The following is a 12,881-nucleotide window of genomic DNA, read 5'->3' on the forward strand; positions in this document are numbered from 1 at the left end:
TGCTAACAATCGGATTCTGGCTTTCGTGTTCCCTCCTTTCCGCCAAAATTGCTTTTGCCGTTAAGGACTGAGTGTGCCGTAACTGGTGACTAAGGTAGCTATACTCGAGATAATACTCTCTGATATGTTTAAGCCGGTAACAAATAGGTTGAACATTCAGCGGAGATTCAAGACTGTGTGGCCGGACAGCATGAAATAACTGTGCCGTAAGACCATGAGGTTCATCCTGTATGATTGCCGCCGTACGTGACACGTACAGAGCCAGTGCTTTGCGCCGTATGTCAACCAATCCCATCCCTCCATGCGTTGGGTGTAGCGCTGCTGTTCGTGCAGATACACGAAAGATCTCGCCTTTCCATAGAAAATTCGTAACTTTTGACATGATATTTTGAGCCACTGCTGCAGGAATAGGAAGAACCTGCGCCGTGTAGAAAGCCTTAGATAAAACACACGTATTAATCAACGTAATTCTGTCAAATTGGTTGAGACTTCTGTGGTAGTTATCAATTACTGCACCGTTGATTTTGTGAGCCACATCCCTCCAGTTCGCCGCCGTCATGTTTAATATTGACGCCTTCAACACTATCCCTAGAGCTTTCAGTTCACTGACGTGTGTGGCACACGAAATTTGAAGACGGTCGAGGCCTCGCAGATTTAAAAACTTGCTTTTCTGTTCATTGATGTGTGCTCCAGACGCCTGACAGTAGGTCTTGAGGACAGCTTCAAGCGCAGTGACGTCAGACTCATCTCTGATAACAATCCCAACATCATCCGCATAGGCTCCTGTTACGGACTTCACTCCTGAGATCGTTAAACCACTAAGCTTCGCCTGCAGGTGCGTGAGGAGCGGCTCGAGCGAAATGACGAACAGCAACATCGACAAGGGGCTGCCCTGAGGGACACCTCTGTCGATGAGGAGCCGTTTCGTGAGTTGCGAATTTACTGAAATTTTTGCAGTGATTCCGATGGCTACATTTTTTATTATTGCGATCGCGGACGGTAAGAAGCCCAAGCGCCGCAGTGTCTCTAGTAGGTACGTGTGGTTGACAAGATCAAATGCCTTAAAAAAATCGAGAAAGAGCAGACCACATTGTACGTTGCTGGCGTCAGCGAGCGCAATAATATCCCTATAAAAGGCAACCGTTCGTAGTATAGTCCGCCGAAAAGCACATGTTTGCTGTTTGCAAAGCATGTTGGAAGTGAGCGGCAGAAGCCTCATCTTAACTGCACGAGCTACAATCTTGTAATCGGAATTCAGTAGTGATATCGGCCGAAGATTTGTTACAGATTTTCCACCTCTGGTCTTAGGGAGGAGAACAATTTTACATTCTTTAAACTCTCCTGGAACAGACTGCCCCTGCAAGACCTCGTTCACCATGTCTGTGATCTTCGCTCCTAGTATGTGCCAGTACTTTTTATAAAATTCAATGGGAAGACCGTCAGGCCCAGGGGACTTGTTAGTAGGGGAACTGCAGATGATGGCGAAAACGGCTTCGTGACTGAAACCCGAAGAAAGACTTTCACTTTCGTCTGCAGTTATCCTCGAAGGAAGAACTTCAAGGAGTTGAGAAGCGCTGTCTGCATGGGGAGCGTTTGAAGTATAAGTCCTGACAAAGTAGCTGTAAAGTTCTCTGACGATATCGCGTTGATTTGTGACCGTCGTACCATCTTCGAGTTTAAGTCCATCAATGAAAGCCCTCCTTCTATTCTTCGCGTGCTTGACAAGGTGATACAGGGCCACCGTTTCGTCTGCGCGTACTGATGTTACTTTGGATCGAACCTTAAGTCCTTCTAACTGCTCCCGTTTCAGACTGATTAATTTAGCTTTGATTCTCTTAATTTCCCCTATTCTAGTAGCCGTGGCATCCGCTCTGTCATACAAATCTCTTAATACGGAGTAATAAAATTCCATTGTCCTGCGAATTCCAGTAGCCCGTTCAATACCAAAGGACATAAGAACCCTGCGCAGTTTGGGCTTCGCTTTATAGGTCCACCATGCTATAATGCTAGGGAAGGCAGGAAGAGTGCGGAGGCACTGCTCCCAAGCACGCCTGACGGCCTCCTCCAGGTCTGAGTCGGTTAATAATGAAAGATTAAGATGCCACTGATTTTTAAACCAGCGCGTGGGTTGTTGTTGTAAGTTGATACACGCAACCACGCCACTGTGGTCTGAGAAACTGGTAGGAATAGTTTCTACATTTAATAAGTTAGTTGCTAAGTTTTCAGACACATAAATCCTGTCGATCCTGCTACAGGAATTTCCAACGATGTGTGTGTACCTCACTAAAGTTGGGTACCGAGCTTCCCAGGTGTCCTTGAGTTTAAGATCATAAACAAGACGGTTTAAGTCAGGTGAATAATTAAAATCCGGTGTCTGATCTTTTCTGGACAATACACAATTAAAATCACCTCCAATGATCAGCTGCGGAGGATTGTTCCGCAGTAAATAAATGATATCTTCCTTATAAAAGCGGGCTCTGTCAGCTCTACGAGTACTCCCGGAAGGCGCGTACAAATTAATAACAGTAACGCCAAAAATAGTGACACTCAGTCCTCGACCGGATTCTAATCTTTCAATGTGGGCAAACGGAATACCTTCCCTAATTAAGACGGCAGTCCCCACGTTCGTTTCTGGGGAAGAATTGATTATTGCAACAAAACCGGTAAGGTTTATTTGCTGCAAGGCCACCTCTTGTAAAAGGGCGATGTCTGTATCCGACTCGTAAAGATATTGTTGTAGAGCACGCACCTTGACGTCAGACCGGATCTTGTTAATATTTAACGTTGTTATTTTATATGCCTGTGACATACTGAGACCTATGCAGGAAGGGGGAGGAATTAATCATCGCCAACGGTCGGATCGTCATGCCATTCCATTTGTTTATCCGGTTGTGAAGCCAAGTCATGCTCGTTGTGTTTGCCCCCGGCATCTTTATTCTTAGTTTTCTTTCGGACAACGTTCACATTTGGTTGGATTCTGTTCCTGCGGCGCCCACTATGAGCCATCTCGGCAGACGGCGGCGTGGGCGGGTCGTGGGGAATGTCAACGGCCGACGACGGTCCCGACACTACGGCCTGAATCACTCGCGCCGTGTCCTCCGGCGGCAACCCAGCTGCGGAAGTACTTTCGCTGTCAACACGTTTGTTATCAAACTCCACATGAAGTGGTGTGTTGACATTTTCCGTCACCGACTGCTGTTTATGTTCGCGTTCCGTGTTATGACAACATTCCTGTTGTGTTGCCGAGTTGCGAGCCGCCGCCGTTGGCTGTTCGGCATCCTCAGCTAGAGGCGTGGTCTGGTTACTATCACGACTGTCTACGCCGTGGTGAACCCCTGCAGCGACCTGCTGTTCACATGTCGGTCGGTCCACCGGAACCTGTTGCCGTGGTTGGTTGGAGGGCCGACCATCCGTCCCCTGCGACGCCGCGACAGCAGCTGAAATGTCACTATGTGACATGCCAGAGGAAATATCGTCTACTAGAACGGAACCTTTTAAGAACTTAGTATCAGATCTACGTTCCTGCGAGTCCTGTCTCTTTGATTCTGGGGTACTGTGGGCTTCGTCCTCAGAACTACTACCGTCACAAGTCCTACGCCGTTTGTTGGTAGCAGTGTCTCCGGTCGCAAGTGTCGGTTCGTCCGTACTTGTCCGAGGCAAGGTTGGAAATTCCTCAATGCGCACGACTTCCTGTTCATGCAACGCAGCTACACCCCCGGCTGTAGCACTTTCTGCCGCTTGATTATCGGTAATAATCTCCGCGAGCGTTAGCCGTTTCCGTTGCTGTAAGGAATTTTTTAATACGAAAACCCGTTTAGGACAATCTTGACGCATGTGGCCACTCTCATTGCGGATGTGACACGTCAAAGTTTGACCAGAGTACGTAACTTGAACCCTGTAATCGCAAACCATAATATGGGAAGGAATATTGACTTTCACATGCATATCTACTGACCGAACACCACTGAAACACTGCAAGCGATGTTGGCTAGACCAGCGTTCATTTCGAATCTGTTTGACATCCCCATACTTGCTTAACACATCTTTTAAATAACAATTTTCAACTTCCGGGGGCAAATTAAAAATACGTACAGTTTTATATTCTACGTCGGCATTAGTAACGGTGACGGTACTTACAGAGTTATCCCGATGCCGGAATTCAACTCGCCCGCCATGCTTCATTAGTATCTTATCCAGCAACACAGGGTTCAGCAATTTGACAAAAAAACAATATTGCTCCATGTCGTAATATGCAGTGTGCACCTGATCAGAATTGATACCAATAACGTCCACTATCCAGTCATGAATTTCCAGCGATGTCGGTTGTACGTGACGGGTTGACTTTTCAAATTCAAAGCGGAGGGTACTTTTCCTGGGAAATAACCTGGCCATATCAGAAATTAACAAGCGGTCGAGGCCGCTAAAGAATAACAAAGAAAACGGTTAGAAACTCCAAAACAATTAACGGAAAATTTCACTGCACTTATAACAGAAAGTAAACACAACACAAATATCACAACTCGCAAACTCTCCGGTTAACAGCGCTCTCAGCACGTCCGTGTAGCTTCGTGTCTCAAGCGCGACTGACGACCAACGAGCCACCTGGCTGGAGCAGTCAAGTTAATCCCAAGTAGTGGGCCTCACAGGGAACACAAACTTTCACGCGAATTCGCAAGATAAACGCTTTCTGCAGGCAGCACTCACCACTGATGAGAAGAATATTGAAGGCAACGAATAAAAAGCGAAATAACTTCATCGAGCACTGCTTATGAACAGCCGGCAGTGCCTCAGTTTCGGTATGTGGTTTCTCAGGGTTAAGAGAAGGCGAATGCACTAAACAAAAGAACATCGGGAAACCAAGCACCAACTCATAACGAAAAGATTGCACAATATACTGCAAGCAAAACTTCCAGAAGACGGATACTGAAGACGCCGCAGACAAAAGAATTATTCTATGCAGTAACGATTATCTAGGAAGCGTGAATTGCATGTGCTGCTCCACCACACAACTTCTTTTGATACTGTTTTACTTATTCTAAATTTTCATTACCTGATCGTCTCTAAAATACTGTGCGGTTATCACCTGGTTTCCAACAGCGATAGTAGTAAGTAAGTCGACTACAAAGTCTTTCAAAGTAGGTCAGACACAAAAAAAAAAAAAAAAATTTTAGCTGCGTGTAGCTCATGTCATTCTGCTTTCAATCGTGAATCTCCGGCTGGGAGTAGTGGCGTACTTCTGTAATCCAAGCTTCTGGGAGGCCGTTGTGTGGGAGAGATCTGGAAACAACTACAGATTCGACCGTTCCACGAGCTCAGGAACGGCCGCGAGGCCTTCATCGAGCTCTGCAGGTCGACAGATGATAGTGTGGAAATTTCGGCAAGCGGTGGCTAAGGGTTAAGAGAAGCCAAACGCACTAAACACAAGAAAGTCGGGAAACCGAAGCACACAACTCATAACGAAAAGATTGCGGAATGCATTGCGAAAGCAAAACTTCGAGAAGACCAACTCTGAAGCCATCGGCGAGCTAGGAATTATTCCGCACAAGAAGCGATCATGTAGGAAGAGCGAGCCGAGGCTGTCGCTCGACCACACAATAAATTTTTGCTTAATCCCAATTTGCAGTACCGGTTCAACACTAGAATACTGCGCCTTGGTTCTTCCAAAAGCGATAGTAATAAGCACGTCGACTGCAGTGTCATTTGGGGTAGTGAGTCAGACATGGAGAGGATATGAGGCGGGTGGAATATGCAACGACAGGGGCATTGCAGGGCGGCCGCCGGCTCCTTGCGCTGTGGCGCACCGGTGCCGGCGGCGGCCTGGCTGGGCTGCTGGTGCCTCCATGTAGAGCTGCCGCCGAGACCAGGCAAAGTGCCGCTAACGAAGCGATTGCCTTTGGTGACATCTTTTGCAATAACGACTGCGCGAATCGACGGTATCTCGTAAGGAAGGAAAGAGCAGCAGCTGCCGCCGAGCCCAGGCGCCGTGCCGAACACGCAGAAGGTCCCCGGCTCGATTGCGGGCGGAAACCCGTTTTCGTCGCACTCAGCAAGACACTTGCTACGATCTCTACTGTGTTCATTTAAATCAACTGCAAACGTTCCATCAGCAGGGTGCACATGGCTCAAATGAAACATGAAACGGTTTCAGAACTGGTTGTCGGATTTTAGCGCTGACTTGGAGGCCTGGAAATGCGCGAAACAGCCGCCGCCATGCGATTTGTTACCACACCGTTGTACAAAACGCAAGGGCTCGTCCGGGAATAGAACCCGGGACCTCCTGCACCCGAAGCAGGAATCATACCCCTAGACCAACGAGCCTATTCGTTCCGAAAACGCACTGCATGTGAATGACGCCACCTTTGATGGCCTCACCATGTAGGGCTGCAGCTCAGCCAGCGTTCTCCCTGTCTGTCGCGGTTAGATTGTTTCCATCGACGTCTTTTACTACAGGAACTTCACGAATCGGAGGGAGCTCGTAGCCGATGCCCTTGCTAACACAGAAGAGAAACTGTTGCTATTACGAGTCTCCGGGTGGTACATGAAAATGACCGTTGTTTCCGTGGTGTAGCGGTTATCACGTCTGCTTTACACGCAGAAGGTCCCCGGTTCGATCCCGGGCGGGAACACAACAATTTTTACATTTCGGATTTCATTTCCGAGATGACCTCACGTCCGCGTATGCAGAGACAAGCAATGTTGTATGCTAGACGGATAGGGCGTCATTTTACTGTCAAATACTGTTGCTCTCTTATTGCACCGGTATTTGGTAACTGAGAACGCCCCTAGCTCCATTATGGCAGGCAAAATTTATAATCCGGTTCTTCAGGGCTACTTCAAGTGCGCTTGCTACTGGCTTTCCTGAGCTCACCCTATTCGCCTTGTCACAGCTCTGTCAAAGTGTGATGCAAACTAATAATGAGAAACTCTTAGCCACGCTCAATCTTACATGCCACCCCTTGGTTGTTGCCGTCGCTAGTAAGATGAGGGTAGACTGTCGCACAATTAAGCTGAATCTCCACTCACGGTGCACATATCCCGCAAAGACAACCTTGTTTTCCGTTGCATGCAAAATTACCGTCTGCCTTTCTACCGAATTCCACCTACGTACTTTACTGGTGCCGCATTCTTGTTATATCCACGTGCTATAACAGGCGTCAACTCTTCATTGAGGAGCTGCAACCGGGGCTGAGTTCCACCTACTCTTCATCACGGTCAAAATGGCAGGGCTCGTCCGGGATTTGAACCCTGGACCTCCTGCACCCAAAGCAGGAAACATACCCCTAGACCAACGAGCCACCTGGCTGGAGCAGTCAAGTTAATCCCAAGTAGTGGGCCTCACAGGGAACACAAACTTTCACGCGAATTCGCAAGATAAACGCTTTCTGCAGGCAGCACTCACCACTGATGAGAAGAATATTAAAGGCAACGAATAAAAAGCGAAATAACTTCATCGAGCACTGCTTATGAACAGCCGGCAGTGCCTCAGTTTCGGTATGTGCTTTCTCAGGGTTAAGAGAAGGCGAATGCACTAAACAAAAGAACATCGGGAAACCAAGCACCAACTCATAACGAAAAGATTGCACAATATACTGCAAGCAAAACTTCCAGAAGACGGATACTGAAGACGCCGCAGACAAAAGAATTATTCTATGCAGTAACGATTATCTAGGAAGCGTGAATTGCATGTGCTGCTCCACCACACAACTTCTTTTGATACTGTTTTACTTATTCTAAATTTTCATTACCTGATCGTCTCTAAAATACTGTGCGGTTATCACCTGGTTTCCAACAGCGATAGTAGTAAGTAAGTCGACTACAAAGTCTTTCAAAGTAGGTCAGACACAAAAAAAAAAAAAAAAATTTCGGAGCTGCGTGTAGCTCATGTCATTCTGCTTTCAATCGTGAATCTCCGGCTGGGAGTAGTGGCATACTTCTGTAATCCAAGCTTCTGGGAGGCCGTTGTGTGGGAGAGATCTGGAAACAACTACAGATTCGACCGTTCCACGAGCTCAGGAACGGCCGCGAGGCCTTCATCGAGCTCTGCAGGTCGACAGATGATAGTGTGGAAATTTCGGCAAGCGGTGGCTAAGGGTTAAGAGAAGCCAAACGCACTAAACACAAGAAAGTCGGGAAACCGAAGCACACAACTCATAACGAAAAGATTGCGGAATGCATTGCGAAAGCAAAACTTCGAGAAGACCAACTCTGAAGCCATCGGCGAGCTAGGAATTATTCCGCACAAGAAGCGATCATGTAGGAAGAGCGAGCCGAGGCTATCGCTCGACCACACAATAAATTTTTGCTTAATCCCAATTTGCAGTACCGGTTCGACACTAGAATACTGCGCCTTGGTTCTTCCAAAAGCGATAGTAATAAGCACGTCGACTGCAGTGTCATTTGGGGTAGTGAGTCAGACATGGAGAGGATATGAGGCGGGTGGAATATGCAACGACAGGGGCATTGCAGGGCGGCCGCCGGCTCCTTGCGCTGTGGCGCACCGGTGCCGGCGGCGGCCTGGCTGGGCTGCTGGTGCCTCCATGTAGAGCTGCCGCCGAGCCCAGGCAAAGTGCCGCTAACGAAGCGATTGCCTTTGGTGACATCTTTTGCAATAACGACTGCGCGAATCGACGGTATCTCGTAAGGAAGGAAAGAGCAGCAGCTGCCGCCGAGCCCAGGCGCCGTGCCGAACACGCAGAAGGTCCCCGGCTCGATTGCGGGCGGAAACCCGTTTTCGTCGCACTCAGCAAGACACTTGCTACGATCTCTACTGTGTTCATTTAAATCAACTGCAAACGTTCCATCAGCAGGGTGCACATGGCTCAAATGAAACATGAAACGGTTTCAGAACTGGTTGTCGGATTTTAGCGCTGACTTGGAGGCCTGGAAATGCGCGAAACAGCCGCCGCCATGCGATTTGTTACCACACCGTTGTACAAAACGCAAGGGCTCGTCCGGGATTTGAACCCGGGACCTCCTGCACCCGAAGCAGGAATCATACCCCTAGACCAACGAGCCTATTCGTTCCGAAAACGCACTGCATGTGAATGACGCCACCTTTGATGGCCTCACCATGTAGGGCTGCAGCTCAGCCAGCGTTCTCCCTGTCTGTCGCGGTTAGATTGTTTCCATCGACGTCTTTTACTACAGGAACTTCACGAATCGGAGGGAGCTCGTAGCCGATGCCCTTGCTAACACAGAAGAGAAACTGTTGCTATTACGATTCTCCGGGTGGTACATGAAAATGACCGTTGTTTCCGTGGTGTAGCGGTTATCACGTCTGCTTTACACGCAGAAGGTCCCCGGTTCGATCCCGGGCGGGAACACAACAATTTTAATCTACATTTCGGATTTCATTTCCGAGATGACCTCACGTCCGCGTATGCAGAGACAAGCAATGTTGTATGCTAGACGGATAGGGCGTCATTTTACTGTCAAATACTGTTGCTCTCTTATTGCACCGGTATTTGGTAACTGAGAACGACCCTAGCTCCATTATGGCAGGCAAAATTTATAATCCGGTTCTTCAGGGCTACTTCAAGTGCGCTTGCTACTGGCTTTCCTGAGCTCACCCTACTCGCCTTGTCACAGCTCTGTCAAAGTGTGATGCAAACTAATAATGAGAAACTCTTAGCCACGCTCAATCTTACATGCCACCCCTTGGTTGTTGCCGTCGCTAGTAAGATGAGGGTAGACTGTCGCACAATTAAGCTGAATCTCCACTCACGGTGCACATATCCCGCAAAGACAACCTTGTTTTCCGTTGCATGCAAAATTACCGTCTGCCTTCCTACCGAATTCCACCTACGTACTTTACTGGTGCCGCATTCTTGTTATATCAACGTGCTATAACAGGCGTCAACTCTTCATTGAGGAGCTGCAACCGGGGCTGAGTTCCACCTACTCTTCATCACGGTCAAAATGGCAGGGCTCGTCCGGGATTTGAACCCGGGACCTCCTGCACCCAAAGCAGGAATCATACCCCTTTTTTTTTTTTTTTTTTTTTTTTTTTTTTTTTTTTTTTTTTTTTTTTTTTTTTTGTTGAAGGTTTTTTTCGTCGTAGCTCCACGCAGACCATCCTGTAGTATGTCCCGACTTGTCCCGACTTTGCTCGGCTGACGCGAAAGCTGACGCTTGGAATTCGCCCTTATCAAAAGGACAGGCACTATAAACGGCTGAGAGAGGCGAGGTGTGGAGAGGTACCAAAACGACAGGCAATCTGCGAAATTTTCTGCTCGTTGTTCTTAAAGAAAAAAACCGACGCAGTCGGTAGGACTCGAACCTACGCTCCCAGAGGGAATCTGATTTCTAGTCAGACGCCTTAACCACTTTTTTTTTTTTTTTTTTTTTTTTTTTTAACATTGAATTAGCAGTCCAACGCCTTAACCACTTTTTTTTTTTTTTTTTTTTTTTTTTCTCTTTTTTTTTCTTGTTTAGGGACACACCGTGAAGAGTTGTTCTAGAAGAATTTAAAAAGAAAAAAAAAACAAAAAGATGTTTTCTCATCTCGGATCCATGTGTATTCTGGTGATCCGTGTGCACTGTTGGAGGGAGGTACCGAGGCGCAGTGGCTGAAGTCAGGACACGAGGCAGAAGCAGTGGGGCCTCTTCGCGGCACTACAGGTGCACCGCGTCCCAACCCACCCCCACACTCCCGGTTCACTACCCTATTCCCATTTTTTTGAATACAATGTTAAGCATATTTCCAAAGTTCTTGCCATGATTCTTGTATTGAAGTGTTTTGTGAAATTCGATTGCCATATGCATTTTGAATGCGACAGGATCATCATCCCCAAGTTTGTTAAAGATATGACTAGAATAATTACCCAGTAACCAAGCCACAGTATTATTTTTCGTCTGTGGGTAAAACTTAAAATCAGGCCGATAGATCATCATTGCGTGGACATTGGCGGGAACACTGCGAGTGATAAGTGCGACTTGTTGCTGAATCCAGTTCCAGTTGTGGAGACGTTCCCCACAGGTGCATCTGTGCAGCACGGTATCTGTGAGGTTGCAGTGAAGACAGAGGTCGGTAGCACTCAGCCCTATCCGGTGGAGTCGCTCATTGGTACTTATGATATTATTGACTGCTTTATACCACGCAGTACGAGCATCCGAGCTCAAAACAGTGGAACCAACGTTTCGCCATACTGCATCCCATTGGACTCCACTACATTTGCTAACAATCGGATTCTGGCTTTCGTGTTCCCTCCTTTCCGCCAAAATTGCTTTTGCCGTTAAGGACTGAGTGTGCCGTAACTGGTGACTAAGGTAGCTATACTCGAGATAATACTCTCTGATATGTTTAAGCCGGTAACAAATAGGTTGAACATTCAGCGGAGATTCAAGACTGTGTGGCCGGACAGCATGAAATAACTGTGCCGTAAGACCATGAGGTTCATCCTGTATGATTGCCGCCGTACGTGACACGTACAGAGCCAGTGCTTTGCGCCGTATGTCAACCAATCCCATCCCTCCATGCGTTGGGTGTAGCGCTGCTGTTCGTGCAGATACACGAAAGATCTCGCCTTTCCATAGAAAATTCGTAACTTTTGACATGATATTTTGAGCCACTGCTGCAGGAATAGGAAGAACCTGCGCCGTGTAGAAAGCCTTAGATAAAACACACGTATTAATCAACGTAATTCTGTCAAATTGGTTGAGACTTCTGTGGTAGTTATCAATTACTGCACCGTTGATTTTGTGAGCCACATCCCTCCAGTTCGCCGCCGTCATGTTTAATATTGACGCCTTCAACACTATCCCTAGAGCTTTCAGTTCACTGACGTGTGTGGCACACGAAATTTGAAGACGGTCGAGGCCTCGCAGATTTAAAAACTTGCTTTTCTGTTCATTGATGTGTGCTCCAGACGCCTGACAGTAGGTCTTGAGGACAGCTTCAAGCGCAGTGACGTCAGACTCATCTCTGATAACAATCCCAACATCATCCGCATAGGCTCCTGTTACGGACTTCACTCCTGAGATCGTTAAACCACTAAGCTTCGCCTGCAGGTGCGTGAGGAGCGGCTCGAGCGAAATGACGAACAGCAACATCGACAAGGGGCTGCCCTGAGGGACACCTCTGTCGATGAGGAGCCGTTTCGTGAGTTGCGAATTTACTGAAATTTTTGCAGTGATTCCGATGGCTACATTTTTTATTATTGCGATCGCGGACGGTAAGAAGCCCAAGCGCCGCAGTGTCTCTAGTAGGTACGTGTGGTTGACAAGATCAAATGCCTTAAAAAAATCGAGAAAGAGCAGACCACATTGTACGTTGCTGGCGTCAGCGAGCGCAATAATATCCCTATAAAAGGCAACCGTTCGTAGTATAGTCCGCCGAAAAGCACATGTTTGCTGTTTGCAAAGCATGTTGGAAGTGAGCGGCAGAAGCCTCATCTTAACTGCACGAGCTACAATCTTGTAATCGGAATTCAGTAGTGATATCGGCCGAAGATTTGTTACAGATTTTCCACCTCTGGTCTTAGGGAGGAGAACAATTTTACATTCTTTAAACTCTCCTGGAACAGACTGCCCCTGCAAGACCTCGTTCACCATGTCTGTGATCTTCGCTCCTAGTATGTGCCAGTACTTTTTATAAAATTCAATGGGAAGACCGTCAGGCCCAGGGGACTTGTTAGTAGGGGAACTGCAGATGATGGCGAAAACGGCTTCGTGACTGAAACCCGAAGAAAGACTTTCACTTTCGTCTGCAGTTATCCTCGAAGGAAGAACTTCAAGGAGTTGAGAAGCGCTGTCTGCATGGGGAGCGTTTGAAGTATAAGTCCTGACAAAGTAGCTGTAAAGTTCTCTGACGATATCGCGTTGATTTGTGACCGTCGTACCATCTTCGAGTTTAAGTCCATCAATGAAAGCCCTCCTTCTAT

The 12,881-nt window shown here is 47.5% G+C and overlaps 5 non-coding genes across 5 annotated transcripts; 2 read left to right on the forward strand and 3 right to left on the reverse strand.

Moving 5' to 3' along the window:
• Window positions 1-6,246: 6,246 nt before the first annotated feature.
• Window positions 6,247-6,318, reverse strand: Trnap-cgg (transfer RNA proline (anticodon CGG)). The gene has a single exon. It is a non-coding gene; the product is annotated as a tRNA-Pro (tRNA).
• A 235-nt stretch (window positions 6,319-6,553) lies between these two features.
• Trnav-uac (transfer RNA valine (anticodon UAC)) lies at window positions 6,554-6,626 on the forward strand. The gene has a single exon. It is a non-coding gene; the product is annotated as a tRNA-Val (tRNA).
• A 597-nt stretch (window positions 6,627-7,223) lies between these two features.
• Trnap-ugg (transfer RNA proline (anticodon UGG)) lies at window positions 7,224-7,295 on the reverse strand. The gene has a single exon. It is a non-coding gene; the product is annotated as a tRNA-Pro (tRNA).
• Window positions 7,296-8,943: 1,648 nt separating this feature from the next.
• Window positions 8,944-9,015, reverse strand: Trnap-cgg (transfer RNA proline (anticodon CGG)). The gene has a single exon. It is a non-coding gene; the product is annotated as a tRNA-Pro (tRNA).
• Window positions 9,016-9,250: 235 nt separating this feature from the next.
• On the forward strand, window positions 9,251-9,323 carry Trnav-uac (transfer RNA valine (anticodon UAC)). Its single transcript has one exon. It is a non-coding gene; the product is annotated as a tRNA-Val (tRNA).
• The last annotated feature ends 3,558 nt before the right edge of the window (window positions 9,324-12,881 follow it).

The sequence above is a fragment of the Schistocerca serialis genome, chromosome 2 (genome assembly GCF_023864345.2).
Source record: "Schistocerca serialis cubense isolate TAMUIC-IGC-003099 chromosome 2, iqSchSeri2.2, whole genome shotgun sequence".
Lineage (NCBI taxonomy): Eukaryota > Metazoa > Arthropoda > Insecta > Orthoptera > Acrididae > Schistocerca > Schistocerca serialis.